This window comes from Delphinapterus leucas, chromosome 12, assembly GCF_059928025.1.
Source record: "Delphinapterus leucas isolate spDelLeu-1000000601 "Yukka" chromosome 12, BTC_Dleu_Yukka2, whole genome shotgun sequence".
NCBI classification, from domain to species: domain Eukaryota; kingdom Metazoa; phylum Chordata; class Mammalia; order Artiodactyla; family Monodontidae; genus Delphinapterus; species Delphinapterus leucas.
In genome coordinates, this window is record NC_143140.1 from 64,844,184 (window position 1) to 64,858,844 (window position 14,661).

Consider the following 14,661-nt stretch of genomic DNA (forward strand, 5'->3'; position numbering starts at 1 on the left):
AGCATAAATCTCTCATGAAATTTGGCTGTGAAAATTGATTGCAGTTCAACCTTTCCAAAAGACAATGTATCAGATTTAAAAATGATCATCTTTGGCCCAGTAATTCCATTTACAAGAAATTTTCCTAAGGGAATAAGCAGAGATCCAGGCAATACACAAAGATGTTTTCACTAAAAAAAAAAAATAATAATGATGAAAAAATGAAAACAACCCCCCAAATTCTATCAGTAGAAGAGTACCTAAATCTATTATAGTTCATGAATATCATTATATCATGCAGATATTAAAGTTCTTTCAAATAATTTAAATATGAGAATATGCTTGTTATATATTTAAGAGAATAAAATAGACTCTGTATTTGATACTATAATCCCATGCAATACATTTATAAATACCAAAAAAAAGAGAATCAAATTTCTTTGGATTATAGGGTTATCTTTTCTTCTTGAGAAAATTTTGAATTTTTCTGTAAGAATAGCTTCTAAAATTAAAAAAGAGGCTAGTAAAATACCAAAAACCAAAAATAGTAATGAATATTTATTCAGTGTTTAGTATGTTCTAGAGGCTGTAGTGGTTTAGATGAATGTCATTTAATCCTCAGAACAACACTCTCGAGAAGTTATTATTATAATCCCCAATTTACAGGCTCCTAATGTAGACTCTGCTATAAGACCTTTTTAAAACAAAATTGTCTGACTCTCAAAATATTTCCTTTATTGCTAGTACCTGGAATAGTGCTCAGTAAAAGTATGTTTAATGAAGATATTTAAACCAACTGTATGGAATTCAGAGAATTACCTGTCAGACTCTTCACTTAGGTTTAAAAAAATTAACCAAGAAGGACAGGGTGAGAGACACCTGGCTCAGCCTTGCTGTGCTCTCAGCTAGCCTCGGGTACCTCGGAAGGAACGATGTTCCCTACACTGGATGTGCTCTTTGATCTCCAGACTGCAATGCTGAGATGAATTTTCCTTGGAGTGAAAACATGATTAGGTTTCCTCTACCTTTGAAATCGCTTTAAAAACTGTTTAAACACTGGAATCGAGATCTCATTTGTTCTCTGCAGTTTCACATTACAAAATCACAGTTAACCTCAGAGCCAAATGCTTCTTTTTTTTTTTCCCCTTTGAATTTTTCCACTAAAGGAAGTTTTTCTTAGAAGCAGATTGAAAACTCTTACTCTCTTCCAAAAACAAGAGAGACAAAAGACACTCACTGGCTGAATTCCACATCAAGTCCTGAAGCTTTATCTGTCGAGAGAAGAGGGAATACTTTTCTCTCAATATCCAAAAAGGAAGGAAATTCTCTTAAGCACTCCCAGCCACATAGAGAGGAAGCAGTTATAAATCTCAAGCCCAGGGTTATAGGAAATATTACTTTGTCCATTTTCCATAAATCAGCTTCATTTTTGATGCTGAGGCCCCATATTTCCTGCTGGCAAGACATGAGTCACTTCTCCCTCAACGTGGTATGTGTGTAAGTTCTGGATGGTAGCATGCAGAGCAACCACCAAGGCACGTGTACAGTGCATCACCCATCTGCACGGCTCCCTGTCTGCAGCAACAGTGCTGTGCTTCTTATGAGGGCATCTTTGGAGATTCCGGTCACCCCATTGCTACACTTTCAGGTCCCAGCAGGCCCCATCGGGCCACACCCGCTGCTTAGCTGCCCCAACCAGTGCCTGTACCCCCTCCTCAGGCACTCACCCAGTTCTCAGTCTGCCCTCACTGGGTGAAGTCCTTCTCTGCTTGAGGTGGGCTTTAAGAAATGCCCTTTTCTTCCTTCTGTTTCCTCTAAGCCACTCTGCACCTTTTGCAGTCTGTCTTCATTGCATCTTGACACAAGTCAAGAAGTCTTAGGAGCCACATTTCCTTCATGCCCTGTCTCAAAACTCCTTTGCACAAGAACGCTCAGAAGGTCTCACACGCCTCAATCCTGAGGACGCAAAGTGGAAAATGCGGGAGGAGAGACCATCCAGTCGTTTGAGTGACAAACAAAGATGGTCAGGATTTTAAGTCTGGGTGTAGTATTAGTACCACATCCTATATGGCATGGTACAGCCCAGCTTCCCCACTGGTATCTAAATGCAGGAACCTGTGAGATGTTATGGAAGCCCTAGCAAATGAACACAGGTAGCGATTACTCCTAAGGCATAATTTTCATAATCACAAGATATGAATTAGCGTTTTAAAACAACTCTTAAATATATGAAAATAATATAGGTTGTATGCATGTTATAACGGTTTAAACAATGTGAAAGTGTTAAAAACTGAAGTTTCTCCTTATTACAGTTCCATTCTTCTGAGGCAATTTACACTACCTATTAATATGTTTTTTTCAATATCAAGTAATCATATATGAACATACAGAAAGAAAAAACATAAAAATGGAACCATACTTCACATATTATTCTTTGACATGTGAGCTCCTTTAGATTTACTTCACTTAGCAGCAGAGTATCTCAGAATGTGGATACGTTGTAATTTATTTAGGCTGTGACCTATGGGTGGATATTCAGTTTGTTACCATTTTTTTAATATGGCAAGCAACGAATCAATAAACATTCTTGTACATATATTATTAATTACATATGCCAGTTTTTATTTCTATCATAAAAATTTCTAGAAGTGGGTTAGAAGTTATGCACACTTCAATTTTAATAAACCGTACAAGAATTACTTTCCAAAACTGCTATGCACAAATTAATAATCTTACTAAGCACATATGAGAATATCCATTTTCCCAACATCCTCGCCAGTACTAGATGTTATCAATCTTCTTAATTTTTGCCAATTATTATAAATGATAAGGAATGTTTTTATGTTTCCCTGACTTCTAGTTTGGCAAGCATCTTTTAATTTATTGTCTATTGCAATTCCTTTTCTGTGAATTGTCTTATTTATGTTCTTTACCAATTTTATATTTTACTATCTTTTCATTAATTTCTAGAAGGGACTTAAACCTTAGGGATTTTCTTCTTTTATAAAAAAATGCTTTTCCTCAGCATACCTGAACTTAATTTTTAAATAATCTTTTACCACATAGGAATTGTAAATTTCTATGTAGAAAAAAAAAATCTATCAATTTGTTTCCCTTTTGGTCAGTGGGTTTCTTCTCTTCCTTAGGAAAGTTGAGCCCAACCTGGAACAATAATACTTGCCTGTTTTTTTGTTTCAATACTGGTATACATTTATTCTACATTTAGTTTTTAATTCACAGGGAAACTCCTTTATATGTGGTGTGAGGTAGAGCTCTAGATTTATTTTCTTCCAGATTATACCAACAATATTTACTTTATGCATTTTACAGGAATGGAAAAAGGTGCAGAAGAAGAACTTGCCTGAGTGACTGAGTTAATAAGGCAGAGCTGGGATGTAAGCCCAGGGAGCCTCTCTCTTATTCCTTTAATATAGCCACCATCCTTGTTTTTACATCACGTCTGGGTTTTGAAGGAGTGTTCTGATAGAGAATCCAGGCTAGAAGTCTGAATTCACACTTACCAGTCACTGTCTTCATATAGTGAGGCAGTCACCTCAGTGTTTTGGTGCCTTAATTTCACATTCCCACAGTGGCCCGAGCATGATCCCATTATATCACTAAATACACTGCATATGAGTTGTGGGTTTCTTTTCTGTTCTCTTTCTACATATCGGGAATTTTGAGGGCAAAGACTGTCATCTGCTCATCTTTGTATCCCCAGAGATTAGCACTGTCCCTGATACACAGTAGGTACTTCATAAATGTTTGCTAAGTGGGTAAATGAAGGGCAGTTCCACTTTAAATTCTTTCAGAATTCTTCATTTTACTAATACTAAAATTATCATTTACAAACAATACGGAAATCAGTAAAGTTGCTAAAGACGTACACTCAACATATGGTAAAGTAGGTACAGGACCCCTTGTGTCCAGAATCTGCATGCAGTGCTCTTTTCACTGTGAATAACTTAAATCGATGGATGTAAATAGGAGGAAAGAGGGGCCCTGCCCATAGAGTGAAAAATCCCAGACACTTTCTGTTACCTAGTGACACCAAGAGGGACATTTCACTTCCGTTTCATCTCTCATAAAAACAAGGGACACCACTGTTAGTATCTGACTCATATCAGCGCAGTGACAACTTCACTGTCTTAGCACCTGGATGAAGCAAGCAGCAATTAGTAAGTGCTCCCATTATAGAAGCACTAATGAGGCAATTTCTTAAACCAATACCCCCTTGCAAGCCAAAATCAGACAAACAAGCTGGTCCATTTGAAGGTTTAGGAAAAGAAAAATTCTCAGTAGAAATAGAAATGAGGCTATGCCAGGTATGTGTGACAGATTCAGTTCATCGGCAGCAAGTACCACAACACACCATCATCTGGAAGACCCAGGACATCCAGCCTGTCCTGTGGAGAATGTGGTCATGACGGTGCCAACAGGCAGGATGGCTTTATTTGGGAGGACTCTCTCCTTCTCCTAACCCGCTGAGTAACAAGATATGGCCAGTAATGTTTTCAACAGAACTATAAGGAAATTTTACTGATTCTCATGCTCTGGTGAAATGAGCAACAGATGACGTCATTTCCTTAATCTGAGACATAAGTCTTCTGTGATCTGATGACCACAAACCCCTCTGTACCTCCATAACACTCATCGTCCTGAGACAGGATACCACTATCACGTTACTCTTACTGTCTCCCCCAGCTTGCCTGGATGACCTCCTCCCACACTTCCCCTTGTGAAACCAGTGGTGGTTAATTTTATGTGTCAATCTGACTGGGCAAATGGATGCCCAGATAGCTGATAAGGCATTATTTCTGGGTGTTTTTATGAGGATATTGCAGGAAGAGATTTGAATCAGTAGACTGAATAAAGAAGATCCATCCTCACCAACGTGAGTGGGCGTCATTCAATTTGTTGAGGGCCCAAATAGAACAATAACACAGAGGAAGGGCAAATTCTCTCCCTCTTTTTTTCAGCTGGCATATCCATCTCCTCCTGCCCTCGCACATCAGAGCTCCCGGTTCTTGGGCCTTCCGACCGGGACTGGATCACTCCACTAGCTTCCCTGGCTCCCCAGCTTTCAGACAGCACATCGTGGCCTATCTCTCCCTCCATAATCATGTGAGCCAAGGTCCATAATAAATTTCATCTATATATCCTATTAGTTCTGTTTCTCTAGCAAACTCTGACTAATATAAAACCCTCCTCTTGGAAATATTGGGACTTCTGCCCTCATTCTACACTGAGTGCCGACCTAGATTGCCACTTCAGCCACGCTAGATACATTGCCCTTAACCTTCTGCCTTTTGTAATATTGCTGCATCATCACTGAAGACTCCAAAACCTGGATCCAAGCTGATGGATCTTCTTTGGTCCTATGCAGGAGCAGGGGTGGAAGCCACTTGTGAACTCCCAGCTTCCAGAGGCCCCTCAAAGTACCTAGTGGGTGTGTGCTGTCCTGCGGAGAATGCGGTCATGACGGTGCCAACAGGCAGGATGGCTTTATTTGGGAGGACTCTCTCCTTCTCCTAACCCGCTGAGTAACAAGATATGGCCAGTAACGTTTTCAACAGAACTATAGCCTCACCCACCTAGTGGGTGATGTTGTGACCTAGGGAGTGTCTTGTCAGGAGAAGTGACCTCGTGTGCTGCTGCACATTCCTTTTCATTCGCCTTATACCAATGTTTTGGAAGAACGTGCACAATCACTCTGCAGGACAGACTTCAGGCTCTCCTGAGGCTAGACACTCCAGTGATGCCTCAGATTCACCAGGGGAAAGGGGACGGGACAGCCAGTGCTGAGGAGCGCCGACTTGTCTTTCTGTCTCTGGCTACCCTGTGTCCCAGAAAAGACATTTCTGCACACCAAAAAGCAAATAGTCACATCCCCACTTTCTCTTTTTCTTAACTCGGCACCGAGGAAATCATTTGGAGGAGGATGCTAGTAAAGACCCGCTAGCTCCCCCAGACAGGTAATTCCAGAACAGAGCACAGGACTGCCAGGAGGAAGTCCCAGTCTCCACGTTTTGGCTTAGACTCTAATTGCGACGATAAAACTGTTACTCAACTAAATGTTTCTTTTTGTCTCTTCTTTCATAAAATAAGGAAAATAAAATTCACCCTATCAGGCAGATGAGCAAACTGAGGATAAAATCAATGATATATTTGACCTGACTTTGGGATTGCAAAAAGCACAATGGATCAGGTCATTATTGGGATAATAATGATTCTTGCAGAAATATTAAAAAACAAAAAAAAAACCCCGTCTCTTCCTTAAAGCCAAAATAGCTTGTGAAACTTCACAGAGTGATTATAATTTTTGACATTTGTAAAGAGTTTAACAGAGCACTTTCACATAAATCATGCCACTTAATCCTCACATTGGCATTAACGTATGTATGATTATTTTTCTCTTTAAAAACAAAAAAAAGAAGAAACTGAGTTCAAAAGAGGTTAACCTGCTTTAGAAAGCCCAACTGGTTACAAGTGGACATTAACTTTGCCCTTCTGATTCTCATTTTCTTTTTATAATTCTACTGTTTTAAGAAAACAGTTGCATAAAAAGTTGTATTAAAAGCATTACATTTAATACTTTGTTATTTGTGCAAGACAAAGTGCCCCGTGGGTATATAATATTCTCAGATTCCTTTCTAATGAAACCAAATTATCCTTGAAAATTATTAAAAGATTTCATTCAGATTCATGTATGCATTATGCTGATCAATATTTCCCACAGGTGTTATTAACTACTATAAAAAAAAGCATTTTTACCATTCTCCTACTTAAATAGGCTTCCTCATTATAGAAACAAAAGCAATATATGGAATTAGATGCAGCTTTACTAATTACAACTAAAACCAAATAAAAGACATAGATGAAATAAATTATATCCAAATGGAATCATTTTTCAGACAACTTGTATGAAATATCAGTAGGCTTTTAGTAATAGTAGGTTTATTTGGTGATGATTCTTAAATATAGGCTCATTGAGAGATTTATTATTGATGAGTAAGAACATAGTGCAAAAAATAAACTCAAAATGGATTAAAGACCTAAATGTAAGGCCAGACACTAGCAAACTCTTAGAAGAAAACATAGGCAGGACACTCTATGACATAAATCACAGCAAGATCCTTTTTGACCCACCTCCTAGAGAAATGGAAATAAAGACAAAAAAAAAAAACAAATGGGACCTAATGAAACTTAAAAGCTTTTGCACAGCAAATGAAACCATAAACAAGACAAAGAGACAACCCTCTGAATGGGAGGAAATATTTGCAAATGATGCAACTGACAAAGGATTAATCTCCAAAATTCACAAGCAGCTCATGCAGCTCAATATCAAAAAAACAAACAACCCAATCCAAAAATGGGCAGAAGACCTAAATAGACATTTCTCCAAAGAAGACACACAGCTTGCCAACAAAACACATGAAAGGATGCTCAACATCACTAATCATTAGAGAAATGCAAATCAAAACTACAATGAGGTATCACCTCACACTGGTGAGAATGGCCATCATCAAAAAATCTAGAAACAATAAATGCTGGAGAGGGTGTGGAGAAAAGGGAACCCTCTTGCACTGTTGGTGGAAATGTAAATTCCCACCAACTATGGAGGTTCAGTATGGAGGTTCCTTAAAAAGCTAAAAGTAGAACTACCATACAACCCAGCGATCCCACTACTGGGCATATACCCTGAGAAAACCACAATTTAAAAAGAGTCACGTACCAAAATGTTCATTGCAGCTCTATTTACAATAGCCAGGACATGGAAGCAACCTAAGTGTCCATCGACAGATGAATGGATAAAGAAGATGTGGCACATATATACAATGGAATATTACTCAGCCATAAAAAGAAACGAAATTGAGTTACTTGTAGTGAAGTGGATGGACCTAGAGTCTGTCATACAGAGTGAAGTAAGTCAGAAAGAGAAAAACAAAAGGTCATGAAGAACCTAGGGGCAAGATGGGAATAAAGACACAGACCTACTAGAGAACGGACTTGAGGATACGGGGAGGGGGAAGGGTAAGCTGGGACAAAGTGAGAGAGTGGCATGGACATATATACACTACCAAACGTAAAACAGATAGCTAGTGGGAAGCAGCCGCATAGCACAGGGAGATCAGCTCGGTGCTTTGTGACCACCTAGAGGGGTGGGATAGGGAGGGCGGGAGGGAGGGAGACACAAGAGGGAGGAGATATGGGGACATATGTATAGCTGATTCACTTTGTTATAAAGCAGAAACTGCAGAAACTAACACACCATTGTAAAGCAATTATACTCCAATAAAGATGTTAAAAAATATATATATAGTGCAAATCCTAGAAAAGAATACTGTGTTTATATTACAGAAATAACTTATAAAACTATTTTTTAAATAAGTGCAAGTTTTTATTAAGAAAACAAATTTGGTATTTGAATTAATAAGACCAGAGCTGCGGGATTTGATTTGCTCACCACATTAAATGGGTGATTATTCATCCATTCCTTGTCCCCAGGAAAGAGTGAAATATGTGTGAAAATTAAATGGGACATGGCAGGTGGACATTTCTGAAGCCTGGTAACAAAAATAGCAGACTAAATATACACAGAAGCCCCTTCTCTGATGCAGGAAAGTTGTTTTAACAGGATCTTCCTGATAGGGTCCATATCTCATTGCTCTTTGCAACACTGAGTGGTTACAAATTAGTTCACAGAATCAGCCTTCAGTAAATCTTAGCGTCCTTGCATCCCCAGACTAGCAACTCATCCTTGAGTTTAGAAAAGAATACAGCAGAGAGACGAAGGCAATACCCCTCTCTGCCATCTGCTGAAACAAGAAAACTGAGAATAATGTTCAGAAAGTGGGATTTAAATCTTGCCTTTTATTTCTTGAAGCAGAGAGCATGCCTTGTTTCAGTGTCCTGTTAGGATGACAGTACACAAAAAGGCAAAGGAGAGTCAGGACCCCGTTTCTAGTTCTAGTTGTTTTACAAATTGTATGGCCTTGAGCTAATCTCCAAAATCCAGAAGCATCAAGAGATTTGGAAAATACATGATTTGTGAATTAATGGATCAAACTGAATCATCTCTGCCTCATTCCAGCACTAGTATTCTATTATTATGTATGTGTAAAGAATTTTATCTAAAATACTTATCTTTAAATTAATATTTTTAATTTAATAAGCCATTACTGACTTCAGAATCACCATGGAACTACCAAGCCTCTTGGTGCAATGGTTCCCAAGCCTCACCCACAGCCTATGTAACAAGGATCAATGGCAGTGGGCCCCAGAATCTGCTTAGTATCAAAGTTCTACCTGTGATTTTAATGATCTGCCAGGTTGGGCAGTGCTGCTTTACCAGTGCTTTTAAAATGATCCCATTTCATAATACAACTCTACCAAAAACTTGGAATCCATACCGAAAGACAAAACGCTGAGTTTTCCAGAGAAGGTTAATACTTGACAAAAAGAACAGCAGCCCTGGATCTCTGAGAGTCAGGTTATTTAAATGCCTTATCAAAGGACAAGGTGCAGGGCTTCCCTGGTGGCACAGTGGTTGAGAGTCCGCCTGCCGATGCAGGGGACACGTGTTCGTGCCCCGGTCTGGGAAGATCCCACATGCCGCGGAACGGCTGGGTCCGTGAGCCATGGCCGCTGAGCCTGTGCGTCCGGAGCCTGTGCTCCGCAACGGGAGAGGCCACAACAGTGAGAGGCCCGCGTGCCGCAAAAAAAAAAAAAAAAAAGAAAAAAAAATTAATAAAAAGGACAAGGTGCAGGTGACTAGCAGAGGTAGGGCAGGAGCCAAGTTCTTCTGACTTCAAATCCAGTGCCAAATTCACTGTATACCAAACATTCTCATCATTTAAATTCACACAGTAATTATTTAATCAAGCACCTACTATGTCAAAGACCCCATGCTTTCATATATAGCAGTAGGTAACATGTGTCCGGGAGGGCAAATTGCCTCCTTACTCCTCTTGAGTTCTTTTGGCTGGTCTAACAATTAAATTGACACAAGACAAATTAACAGGAGAAAAAAAAATTAATTCATACGCTTGGAGGTCTTGTGGAAATGGGACCCCAGAAGTGAACAAAGCTGGCTGTTTATATATAATTTTTAGGCAAAGAAACAATTATCTGGGAAGATTTAACAAAACAAAGGGGCTTGTGCTTGGGGTAGCAGACTTCTAAAGAAGTAACAAAGTTTGTTTCTTTATACAGCTTTCTTGGCCTTGAATTCCCTAACTCTGGTGATAAGGATGCTTTGTATCCTCCTGGAGTAAAGATGATACTTTCACATGGGAGATGTATTTCCCACTTTCAGGGGGAAAAGGAGAAATGAGTGAGTTTTTTAAATATCATTCTTTTCCACCAGCTGTTTCTCAAGTAACTTTAATTCAAAATAAGCAATATGCCACTGTGCCATGTCTTGGGGTAGCCTGCTCTGAATCCCAGCACATGTTTTTTGAGTTCTATGTGCCAGGCACCATTTTAAGCCTTTAAAAAAAATTAGCCTTTAAAAAAAATTAACTCCTTGAATCCACAGAACAAAACTATGGGGTAGATACTACTGCTCTCCCAATTTTATGAAACAACTAAGAACAACAAAGGCACAGAGAGGATAAGCAACTTGCCCAAGGACACACAGCTAGTAAGGGACAGGATTAAGATTAGAACCAGGTGCTCAGCTCCAAAACCCAAGCTCTTTGAACAGTAGGCAGTACTGTGCAGGGAATTAACGTTTGTTGAATACCCTGGAGTTGAGGGTGCTACACGTATCACCTCATTCAATCCTCCTGATGAAACAGGTTCAGGAGTGTCAGTCACTTACCCAAGGTTGCATAGGGCAATAAATAAACTGATTGAACGCTGTACCACTTACAACGTTTTTAGACGCAAATGACAGAAAACTCGACAATAATGGGCTTAAACAAAAAAGGGAATGTATTGGTTCAAACAACTGGAAAGTCTGGTGATAGTACCGGTTTCAGGTACAGCTGGATTCAGGAGTCAAATGATGTCACCGGACCTGATTTTCTTGGTCTCTACTTCAGTGTCTTCTGTCTCAATTCCATTCTCTGTCCCCATGTGGAGTTTCATGGAAACATCCACTCAGTCAGAAAATAATCTACTTCCCAATAGCCAAAAACCAAAAGTTTTTACCCTGAGACTATGTGTCTACTACTGAAGCAATCATGCAGGGCTTATAATACACTGACTGGCTAAGTAAGCCTGGATACAGATGCTGAGAACCAAAACTAACAGCTGTCCACTGAAAATCAAATGCCAGACTAGTCTGACTCCCCATAAATACAAATTAGTTGTGAGTATATTGATGTGTTTTCTGTCAGAGTCCCACAGCACTTTCTTCATACTACCTCTAGTTTCAGAGCTTTTCACTAGAATCCAGGGAGAAAAATATGTGGTTAAGCTTTCAGTCGGGGTGCTACCGAAGTATTTTGTTCCTGTCTATCTGCCTCTTCAGGCCCATGGTCCTCTGCTGTGCGGGGACCCAACTGGGTGATGGGAATGGCCAGAAGTAGTCTATCATTAACCACGCAGACACTGCCGCTGTTGTCTGCCTGGGGCTCCACCCAGCAGCAGAACACAGGGTTCTTTCTCCTCTCAAATCCCAGAATCCTACTTGGGTTTTGAAGTCCCCTCAAGTCTCAGGCCAGAAGGAGGCCACCGAGTCCTTTAATCTAGCATTCACCAGAGCAGATGTGGTCATTGCTTCTCCGGTCTCTTCTCCTAATCCTTTGCTGGGGAATCCTTACAAAGTATCAGGGTTTCGGTCTGGAGGGAAGAAATCTCTATCCTACTCAAACCTCTGTTCTCAGACATTCTGCCTAGTCTTTCCACACCCCCAAAGATCTACACTTTGGAAGACAAAGGCCAAGAAGAGGCTCAAGGCTGCTTCCCGGGTCTGTCTCTCCCCTGAGCTATGAAGAACAAAGAGAAAGGAAATACCAACATAAAAACCAGTCGCTGATATTCCCAAAGTATTTTCCCTCCACTCTACCATCTATCAAATGCCCACAGTGTGGGCGTGTATACTGTTTGCCTACCTCCTTTATTTTTCACACCCAGTTACTCTGGCACCACTGCCCAGGCCAGGAAAACAAATCTCAGAGAGGTGAACTTACTTGTTCACTGTCATAGGGCCACACCTGGGCCTGTCTGCCCTCAGAAGGCTTCTTCAGCCTTTTCCTGTTCTGGTCTGTACGGTGACAGGGGGCTGCCTTTTTCTGCTCCCATGTCAGCTGGGGCTGGCCGGTAGGAGGCGCTGATGGGAGACGGGACGGCAAGAACCATGAAGAAGCCAGGGTACCTCTCATCACCCCTCTCACTTCGCCTGAGACATTTCTCTGGCAGTTGCTGAATTCCATCAGTGGCTTCAGCTCCCACTAGACTGGCCTCTGTAGTCCTAGCTTCTGCAGATCCCTGCCCTGGGCTATGGTAATGAATGGTGACCAACCATCTAGGCTTGCCTGGGACTGAAGGTTTTCTAGGACACAGGGCTTCCAGTGCTAAAACAGAAAGTTCTGGACAAACCCAACAATTGGTCGCTCTAGTGGTAATACCACCTCCTCCGCCTAAGTGGTAGTGCCTACCTGAGTGCCTAATCTCTGAGTCTCTAACTATGCCCCAGGTGGCTTCTTAGCCTCCATCACCTGCTCCACTCCATTCCCTCCATTAAATTCCTCTATTGTAAGAAAAGGTTCCTATTTTCCTGGTTAGAACAGGTATTTATACTGGTATTTCCTTTCTCTTCTTTGCTCTTCATACCCCAGGGGAAATAAGCTGTGAGTCTGATATAGTTACCCAGCTAGTAAGAGACAAAGGTGGTATTTTTACTGAAGGCTGTGCTCTTATCACCACATTGCAGTCAATCAGAAGAACTGCACTGCAGCTTAGGGAAAGACAGTTCTCCACACCTGTCTGCCCCAGTCTATATAATTTTACCATCAGGAAGTATTACTTTATTTTACCTTTGAAGGATTAAGTCATGGTAACAAAGCTTACAAATGAGTTATTTTTAGCTCTAGCAAGTAAAACACAGCTTCTGTATCTGCTCTTCTGAAGTGGAGTGGCAAAGAAAGAGAGGGAGGGTACTACTCACCGCCTTGTCAGCTCTGCTGAGAGACCAGAAGCTTCTGTTTCAAAGGGAAGCAGCAATTATACTTATGGGAATGTCAGAGGTCACCCAGACACAGGCGGGGAGTTCTGGTTGTCAATCATGAGTACACATTTCTGGATACCACCCATCTGGCCAATGAAATGGTCCCCACCGTGGAACACATCTGTGTAATTCACACTATGTGTGTAGCTATTGTTATAGTAACAAACCACCAGAACTCTTTTTTTTCATTTACTTTAAGTTCCTTTTTTGAGGACAAACATGCATTCTATATTGGAAAGAAAAGAAAATAGTTTGTTAGTAAGAAATATGGTCAGATATTCAGATGTAACATAAGCTCATCTTAAATACATTCCAAAATAGAGATGGAGGACATGTGTCAATCAGTTCAAATAGGATTTACTGGTTGTGAATTCCACCTACTTCAAGGCAAAAGAATGTCCTAAGGAGGCATGTTTCAGATCAGTCTGCTTCTTATTCATATTTAATTTTCTTGCAAATGTTGAAACACAGAACAGTTCATGCTAAGCTATAAGCCACAAGATTGAATCCAACAGTTTCTAAAAGCAAGTCTAGGTGTCCAAATTCACAATAACCTGCCTCCAATTTTATTTCAGTAGATGCTTCATGGAACAGCTTGAACTCAGCAGAGGACAGCAAGAAACTGCTTTATTTGCTTTTCTGATCACAACCCCCAAAGGAGCTATAGGATGGCCCCCTTTCTTGCCCCTTAAAAACACATCATGCAGGAGCCATAGCTCTCTTGACCTCTTCAGTTATTAAAAGTTCAGTCTCGTTTACTCGATTCAAAACTTCATTGCAGGGCTTCCCTGGTGGCGCAGTGGTTGAGAGTCCGCCTGCCGATGCAGGGGACACGGGTTCGTGTCCCGGTCCGGGAAGATCCCACATGCCGCGGAGCGGCTGGGCCGGTGAGCCATGGCCACTGGGCCTGCGCGTCCGGAGCCTGTGCTCCGCAACGGGAGAGGCCACAACAGTGAGAGGCCCACGTACCGCCAAAAAAAAAAAAAAAAAAACTTCATTGCAACTTAACACTCAGCTCCTCTGCTCCCCAGGGCCAGCCAGGCCTCCACCGGAGGACCTGGAGTTGGGAGGGCACGTGGTCTGCTCCCCTACTTCTTTTAGCTCCTCTGGGCTTGAGTGTCATTCTCGTCCTCACTCGGTTGTTGACAGGGCTCCCCACTGCATAGTTCTCTGACCTGAGAGATCTGCTCTTGTGTCTTCCTGCCCCTGGGCTCTTGATGCAATATCTCTTCGCCTGGTGATCTATGACCTTTAGGGCTTTAAATGCAATTCAAACATTAATAAGAACAGGTCCATTAACATTCTGTTAGATAAATCACAACCCTTTGTGATATACTTCTTCTCTTTTGGGTAATATGGTATATCCTAATCAATTAAAAGTAACATGAAAGGCTATAGCCTTTATACATGAAGGACAGCTTGCCCAAAGATAGAATCCTTGGACAGAATCCACAGATAGATTTCCTACATTCTGTAGGACTGGCTCCATTGTTCCCCAACAGTAA